Source organism: Lolium rigidum, chromosome 3, assembly GCF_022539505.1.
Source record: "Lolium rigidum isolate FL_2022 chromosome 3, APGP_CSIRO_Lrig_0.1, whole genome shotgun sequence".
Lineage (NCBI taxonomy): Eukaryota > Viridiplantae > Streptophyta > Magnoliopsida > Poales > Poaceae > Lolium > Lolium rigidum.
Window position 1 is genome coordinate 121,223,209 of NC_061510.1, and position 9,346 is coordinate 121,232,554.

Sequence of the window (9,346 nt, forward strand, 5' to 3'; positions counted from 1 at the left end):
CCCGAGGAAGTAAAGGGCATTCTCGAAGACATTCAGCCCCATCTCCCAGTGACACTGCAGGTGAAACTTTGGCCAGCTGTGACTCTATCGGTCTTCAGGTCAAGGGTGCAGTCGGCTCGTCAAAGAATTAACCTTCACCACGCCCAGCTGCCGTTGAGAGCCGATATTGCAGACACGTGCCAACGGCTCAACGAGAAAAAGGCTGCCTTGGACGCCAAAACTGACACCTCTGCCAACAGTGCCGAACTCGAAACCCTGCGTAAGGAACTGGAGAACATTGAAGAGAGGGTTAGGGTGACCAAGCAGCTTATCCAAGACAAGGAAGCTCTTATTGTCCGCTCTCAAGAGGAAGCAAAAGGCCTCACAGCGGATCTGAAGACCGATCTGGCTGAAATTCGTGCCCTGAGCGATCACCGGTGACGGGCAAAGACGAGGACGACGAGGCTGAGATCGCCGAGGTGGATCGTATCCGTGCTGATGCCCTTCATGCCCTCAACGCGTTTCTTCAGTAGAGCCTCTCTGTGTAAACTGATAAATGCTTTGTTGAACTTGTACCTCCAGAGTCGATGGCTGTGCATCGGCTTTTTATTCTGAAGTCGATGTCTTTGCATCGGCTGTATTTGTATACTGTTGTCTTCACGTATTTTCTCAAGTCGATGTCTGTGCATCGGCTGTGACTTGCATGTACGATTTTTTTTTACTGGCCGATTTTTCTAACGGCCCCCCATATTTCACTGCCCATGTATCGCATATGTTCATCTGATTAGGTGCCCCCCGAGCCGAATCTGTCAGGTTACTGCAGATATCGGCTCTGCAGTTATCCAAAGCACTATACCTGAACATCGGCTCTATCATGACCAATGTCGACTTCTTCTAGCTCATCAGCCGATGTAAACCCATACCCTAGCTTTCCGTCACCTGTTAGATCGACGCTGAACACAGGCAAAACGTATGGCGAGGATAATAATATGGGTCGATTGCTGGAATCGGCCCCCATTTTGATTGCATTGCTCAATGAAGGTTTACCTCTTGTTCGTGCGTCACTACGACTACGTGGCATGCTTGAGACAAGATTATCACTTTTCATTTTTTGGGGCCGATCGCTGGGATCGGCCTTGCCACGTACGTCCATAGCCTTTGCTCTTGTTACACGGTCAGGCTGGTGGATAAGACCAGCCTCACCCCATTTTTTGTCACGTCGATGCCCTCACAGTCGTCCAAAGTGATGCCGGAGAGTGGCTCTTGGCCCGCCGTCTCCCAAACGTTCATGCCAGCCGTTTATATCTCGGCTGAGTCATCTGCGTGGACGATTTCTACTTCATCTCTGTCCCACTGTATTAAGCATTGATGCATCGTGGATGGAATGCAACAGTTGGCGTGGATCCAATCTCTCCCTAGCAGGACAGCGTAGGTGCTCTTGCTATCGACAATGAAGAATGTCGTAGGGATGGTTTTCCTTCCTATGGTCAGATCCACGTTCAGAACACCTTGTGCCTCTGATGCTTGGCCGTTGAAGTCGCTCAATGTGACGTTGGTCTTGATCAGATCTGAGCTAGAGCGTCCCAGACGACGTAGCATGGAGTATGGCATGATGTTGACTGCCGCTCCTGTGTCGACCAGCTTCTTGTTGACCGGCTGCCCATTGATATAACCTCGTAAGTACAGGGCCTTCAGGTGTCTGTAACTTCTTTCTCGTGGCTTCTCAAAGATAACCGGCCTTGGGCCGTAGTCAAGTTGTGCCACAGGTGCCTCTTCGGTTCCAGGAGCACAAAACTCCGCTGGAAGGATGAACACCATGTTCGTGCCAGCCGATGCCTCATCATCGGCTTTCTTCTGTTTGGGGCGCCACTCTTTCTTCTGTGGTCGACCCTCCTCGTCCAGAGTTCGCTGAATTTTCGCGGCCAGATCAGGCCGTGCTTTCCTCAACGTATGCAGGTATAACCTTTCGGCTTCCTCCAAGCAACGTAGTCGCTGAACTCTACACTTTTGGGAGTGGCTGAGTCCATCAGGGCACCACCTTGGACGGTGGTATTTATCTTCTTCTTCTTCTTCTTCTTCGTCTTTTAACTCCTCGAGATCTTCCACCCGAGAGGACTCAGCTTGCTTGTTTCGAGATGGGAGAGGTCCTAGACGCTTGAATACTGACACGTCTCCCGTGCCCTTCTTCTTCTGTCTACACTCTGGGCAGTTGCCGATTGTGGGCAATCGGCTCATTCCTGAATCCCAGCAGTGTTTGAAGAAGGGACAGTCCCAGTGCTTGTCCACGTCATCTTGCTCTCTTGGCTTTTCCTTGGCATGGCGCTCATATCCTTCATCGTCCCGATCATGCCGACGATTTTTCCTGGCGTCCCTGCTAGCCCGACGATGTCTTTCGTCGTCGTCGTTGTATCGCCGGCGTTGGTCGTACTGACGCTCATATTTGTTGAGGAGATGATCAGAGAGAGGTCGCTGATATCGCACATTCTTCACTTCTCCCTCTGTGATGTTGCGCTTGCCATCGTGTCAGGACCGATCGCGTGGAACGGCCTCCTCTTTGTCCTTACCACGAGAGCGGCTGCCCTCGTCTCTGTCCTTACCAGGGTGGTGCACAAGCCCGACCATGTTAATGCTGAACGAGAAACCTGGCTGGCACCTCTCGGGGTAAGCGAACTCCACCATGTTAACGGCGGGGAAGGGGTGCGTGTCGACTTTCATGGCGTACTGGCTGAAAATTAGACGCCCTTGTTCTATCGCCATTTGGATCTGCTGACGCCACACCCTGCAGTCGTTGGTGGTATGGGTTAACGTGTTATGCCACTTGCAATATGGCTTGCCGTTGAGCTCTTGCACCGTAGGGAATTTGTGGCCTTCGGGTAACTTTAGCTGCTTTTCCTTGAGTAAGAGGTCGAAAATTTGCTCAGCTTTGGTCACGTCGAAGTCAAACCCTCTTGGAGGACCTTGTGGCTTGACCCACTTGCAGGACACGGGGCTTGCCCCCCGAGTCCATTCAGCCACTGCTACCTCTTGATCTCCTGCAGAGCCTTCACCTTCCTCTGTCTCAACCAGGACTACCGCACGCTTGAACTTGTCCCGGTACAACTCCGGGTGGCGCTCGTTCATATAATGTCGGTTTCGAACCATATGCGCCGTTGAAGCGTACTCGCTTGGGAAGCCATATCCTTGATCGGCGATGCAAGACCCACCACCGCCAGCTCGATCGCTTCTTTTCGATCAAACGAGCCGAATAGCATCGGTTCTCGATGGTCCCGAAGCGCTGGATGTATTCGACACTCGTTTCTCCGCGCTTCGTCGTACTTGTGCTAGATCGGCAATGCCAGCCTCGGAAGCCTCCGAGTGATACCGCATGTGGAACTGCTCTTCCATCTCGCTTCCAAGTCCGGATTGAATCTGGTGGCAGCGAGGTGTACCCCCGAAAGCCGATCCCGTGAGGGACCGTGCGAAGAACCTCACGCGTAGTGCGTCCGATGCTGAGATCGTGCCCAACTCGCGCCAAATATCGGCTCACATGCTCGATTGAACTGGAGCCATCTGACCCACTAAACTTGGAGAATTCAGGGAGCCGATATTTGGGTGGTAGTGGGATCAAATCGTACTCGTTCGGGTACGGCTTGGAATAGCCGATTGCCCTCCGTTTCGGCACCATGCCGAACTGGTCTCTCAGGATTGTACTGATATGATCTGCGGTGCTAGCTGCAGGAGTCGAGCTCTGAAGATTCGCTGGAGTGGCATACTTAGCTAGCCACGCTTGCTTCTCAAGATCTGAGCTAGCTGCAGGAGTTGAGCTATGAAGGCTTGTTGGAGTGGCATACTTAGCTAGCCACGCCTGCTTCTCAGGATCTGACCCAGAAGCCCCTCCAGCTGTTCCAGAAATCCCTGCTGTTGCAGTCTGGTTCGTGAGTGCCCGATTCATCGCAGCTCGGTACATATGTGCACGTGTATCCGTGCGGGATCTCCTTGGGTGCTTCATACAAGAACTGGTAATCACTAGGATCGCCACCGATCTTGTAGACAATGAATGCCGGTGAGCTCGGCACTTCTGGTGCTGCCAGCGCGAACGGCAGCGGTGGTCGGGTCTGGAGTGGGATCTCTCCTTGGTGAGTCCCTAGAGCAGGTCCTGACGGAGAGTACTGGTGTCTCATGATTTCCTGGATCACCCGAAGCGCGACACGCTCCAAAGCGTTCACCAGGCTCTCAGAATGGCGGTGTAGCGAATGAGCTACCATGTGATTAACCTCCTGACGCAGAGACCTGGTGCGTTCTTCTGAAGGGGTAGACAGGTCCACTCCGTCGAGCGCGCCTTCAGGTGAGAACCCTTTCCACCTGATGCCGTGTGAGCGGGTCCTCTGGAAAGAGCCGATGAGGTCGGCTTCGAAGATAGCTTTGACATCGTCATTCTTCTTCTTGAGCTCCTCCGTCAGATCCTCGTACGTGACTGGATCTTCCGCCATCTCAGATGCGGATGGCGATGCGGTTGATGTCGAAGACTGTCCCACCGGGCGTGCCAGAATGTGTTGGCGTCCGAAACCCACCGGCGAGTAGCGACGGGCAACACGTAGAGCCGGGAGGCTCCCAGAACTGCGGCCGGCCCCGGTCCCTCGAGCGACGGCCCGCAAAGCTCCGGCACGCACGTCCCGATGCCGGTGCAAGGGCGTGCCACCCGACCTATACCTCGGTCGGGAAGGTGATGGATTGCTTCGCTTAGTTTCCTGCATGGCATACACGTAAACATTAAATACGAGCCTCGATCGGCTCTCGGGTTGTCCCGTGAATCGGCTCAAGGAGCCGATCCACCCATGATTCGTATGAGGTCTACGATCACATGGTGGTCCTGCTTGATCAATATAAAGCTAAAACGACCTACGACGATTTAGGGTTTTCACCGCACAATCGGAACATCCTACACGTGATTGAGCCTGGCAGCCACGCAAGATGATAACAAACCAGCCCTAGATAAGGCCTAAAAACCAACATGGAGTTGATTCCCGGAACATCTTATCTAGGGCTAGCAAACTACACCCTACGTGCTACTGGATCCTTCAACCCGTTTGCAAGGCCTAACTATGCAGATATTAAACTAATCCTTGAAGAACAAGGAGCAATCATAACAGATCGGATCTACTAAACACAGATCAAGCAAGGTGCCGCCCTTGCACCTAAAATAGGTGTAAAGGCGGCTAGACGTCTAGGGATAGCATGGATCAGAGCATATATCGTGGTAAAGCAATGCTAACCCTAACACATCTACGATAACTACGTTGCTCGCCATCAACAAGGCTTCAGCACGAGCAACGCATGAACAACGAATAAACGTATACTGCCTAGATCGCAAGATGCGATCTAGACAGCATGATGCTTACCCGGAAGAAACCCTCGAAACAAGGGGTTGGTGATGCGCCTAGATTGGTTTGTTGTGAACGTGATTGTTGTTTTTCTCAATAACCCTAGATACATATTTATAGTCCGCAGACTTTCTAACGTGGGAATAACCCCAACCGTGTACGAGCCAAATTCTACCTAACCGACACGTATCCTACTATATTTACAGATACACAGGCAAACTAGCCCAAACTTCGTGTACAAGGCCGATTCATGTATATTCTTCAAGTCCATCTTAATCACGGCCCACCTCTGATCCGGTCAAATTCTGGTGATAACAGAACCCAGAGACAAAAATATTGCACAAGAAATACAAGAACATGACCATGCCGGCCCTCATGCTCACCACCATGCCACCTCTCTCTCCCTTCACCTCAGCCCTGCCCAACCATGTCCTGGCTCTTCCCCTTGACCTCCTGGACGTCCTAGACATGCTCCTTGACGCACTGGTGAACGACACACGCCAGGCCATGACGTGATCACCCTGGCTAGACGCGCCAGCGCGCGCACCAGGCATGACCACGGGCACGCCAGTGCATCTGCTCGCCTCGTCGCATCAGACCACCCCGTGACTTCTCCTTTCACCCACTTGCTCACCATGGCCCCAGCTAGCCCCTGGACATCGCCATTGGCTCGCCAGAGCACTGTCGCCGTCGTCACGGATGACGACCGTCCGCCAGTACACGATGACGTTGCTGCCTGCTCCCGTCCACCCCTGACCTCGCCCGGATGCGCGTCGTGATCACCATGACACCAGGAACAGAGCCACACCCTCGCCAACGTCACTGAGACGCGGTAGTGATACGTCCATTTTGCATCACTATTTTATATCATAACTTACTGTTATTCATTGATATATTTCATATTTAGAGGTGATACTTATGTTATTTCATCTATTTTGCATGTTTCATGATTGTTGGAGAATCGTGCACCGGAGTCAGGATTCTGCTGGAAAAAGCACCGTCAGAATGCAATATTTCAGAAGATCAACAATTGACGGAAAAATTATATGAAAAATCCTATTTTTCCAAAAGACGAAAGTAGCCAAAAGGAGGAGCCGAGGAGGGCCGCCTGAAAGAGCTCTCCGGCAGGTTGAAATCTACCGGGGAAATTCCCTCCCGGAGGGGGAAATCGACGCCATCGTCACCGTCATCGAGCTGGACATCATCTCCATCGTCATCACCATCATCTCCATCATCATCACCGCCATCTCCACCGCTGCACGTCGTCACCGCTGTAACAATTAGGGTTGGATCTTGATTGTTTGATAGGGGAAACTCTTCCGGTATTGATTTCTACTTGTTATTGATGCTATTGTGTGAAACCATTGAACCAAGGTTTATGTTCAGATTGTTATTCATCATCATATCACCTCTGATCATGTTCCATATGATGTCTCGTGAGTAGTTCGTTTAGTTCTTGAGGACATGGGTGAAGTCTAAATGTTAGTAGTGAATTATGGTTGAGTAATATTCAATGTTATGATATTTAAGTTGTGGTGTTATTCTTCTAGTGGTGTCATGTGAACGTCGACTACATGATACTTCACCTTTATGGGCCTAGGGGAATACATCTTGTACTCGTTTGCCAATTGCGGGTGTTGCCGGAGTGACCGAAACCTAAACCATCGTTGGTATATCGATACAGGAGGGATAGCAGGATCTCAGAGTTTAAGGCTGTGGTTAGATTTATCTTAATTACTTTCTTGTAGTTGCGGATGCTTGCAAGGGGTATAATCACAAGTATGTATTAGTCCTAGGAAGGGCGGTGCATTAGCATAGGTTCACCCACACAACACTTATCAAAACAATGAAGATTAATCAGCTATATGAAGCGAAAGCACTAGACTAAATTCCCGTGTGTCCTCAAGAACGTTTGGTCATTATAAGTAAACAAATCGGCTTGTACTTTGTGCTAAAAAGGATTGGGCCACTCGCTGCAATTATTTCTCTCGCATTTTACTTACTCGTACTTTATTCATCTGCTATATCAAAACCCCCTGAATACTTGTCTGTGAGCATTTACAGTGAATCCTTCATCGAAACTGCTTGTCAACACCTTCTGCTCCTCGTTGGGTTCGACACTCTTATTTATCGAAAATACTACGATACACACCCTATACTTGTGGGTCATCAAGACTATTTTCTGGCGCCGTTGCCGGGGAGTGAAGCGCTATTGGTAAGTGGAATTGGTAAGGGAAACTTTTACTGTTCGTGCTGATTTTATTTCCGCCTGCTGCTATAATTCATTATGGAGAGATCTTCTCTTGAATTTTTATTTGGAAAATCTACTAATACTACAAAGGTAGTGGATGAGGCGCTAAGTGAGAAAGAGGTTCCATACAAAATACCTATGAAATTTATTGAACGTGTTGTGGATAACCGCTATGAAGGGGATGGAACTGTCCATCCTGGTGATCATTTACTGTTCTTACATGAATTATGCGGTTTATTCAAGTGTGCAGGTATTTCTATGGATGAAGTTGGGAAGAAACTATTCTCTATATCACTGTCTGGTAAAGCGGCGCATTGGTATAAATTACTGAATAATGGGGATTCTCTTGAATGGAATGATATTGTGCCCCTATTTTATTCTAAGTTCTATCCTCCAAGTGAAATTCACAAAGAACGGAACCGCATATATAATTTCTAGCCTCATGATGGAGAGAGTATTGCCCAAGCGTGGGGGAGATTGAAGTCTTTAATGCTCAAATTCCCATTCATGAGCTTCCTGGTAATATTATCATTGATAATTTCTATGCAAAACTTTCTTTTCAAGATAAGACCTTGCTGGATACTTCTTGTTCTGGATCATTTACACGCAACAAAGAAGAGTTTAAAAGGGACCTTCTTGATCGGATCCAAGAGAATACTGAAGGATGGGAGAACGACAAAGGTAGAGAGTCAGGTATAAATTATGATTATATAAATGCATTGAAGCTTTTATGGATACTGATAAATTTCGTAATATTAGTGCTACCTATGGTCTTGATTCTCAAGTCGTTGCAAATCTTTATAAAGCTTTTGCCTCTCATTATGAATTGCCTAAGAAGAACTTTGATAAGTATCATGAACCGTATAAAGATAAAATTGATTCATCTATAAATAAATGTTTTGTAATTGAAACTGTTGATCATGTTATTCCTGAAGGTTATATTGAAAAAACTCCTTTCCCTGCTAAAATGAAGGAGTATTCTATTATAAATAGTGTTGTTAATAAAAGTGAAAAGAAACCTATAGAACCTGAAGAGCAAATAAAGGTTGAACCTGCTGTTGCAATAGTTAAAGATCTTGTGACTGAAAATGTTGAAGATGGTCATATTATTTTTTGTGAAGATTCTTCTAATATTGTTTCACATCCTAATAAGTCTAGGAAAACTAGTGTTCCTATGCTATCTGTTAGAATTGGTGATCATTGTTATTATGGTTTATGCGATATTGGTGCAAGTATTAGTGCTATTCCTTATGAGCTTTACACGGATATTATGCACGAAATTGGTTCTTGTGAACTTGAAGATATTGATGTGGTTATTCGGCTAGCTAATAGAGAAACTATCTCTCCAATTGGTATTGTTCGAGATGTGGAAGTTCTATGTGGTAAGATTAAATATCCTGCTGACTTTTTGGTACTTGGTTCTGCTGCTAGTAAGTATTGTCCTATCATTTTTGGTAGACCTTTTCTAAATACTTGTGGAGCTGTTATAGATTGCAAGAAAGAGACAATTGTGACTAAATTTGCTGGTGAATCTTATGAGTTTAATTTCTCTAAATTTTCCAAAACTCCTTATAAAGCTGATTTTCCTAATAATGATTTTAGAGTTGAACAGTGTGCATCTATTGCTCTAGCTCCTAATAATCCTTTGCAGCAACATTTGGAGAATAGTGAGAGTGAAGTTTTTAGGGAAGAAAGAAATGAGCTTGATGAAATTTTCCTTCGTCAACCTATTCTTAAACATGACTTGCCGGTTGAA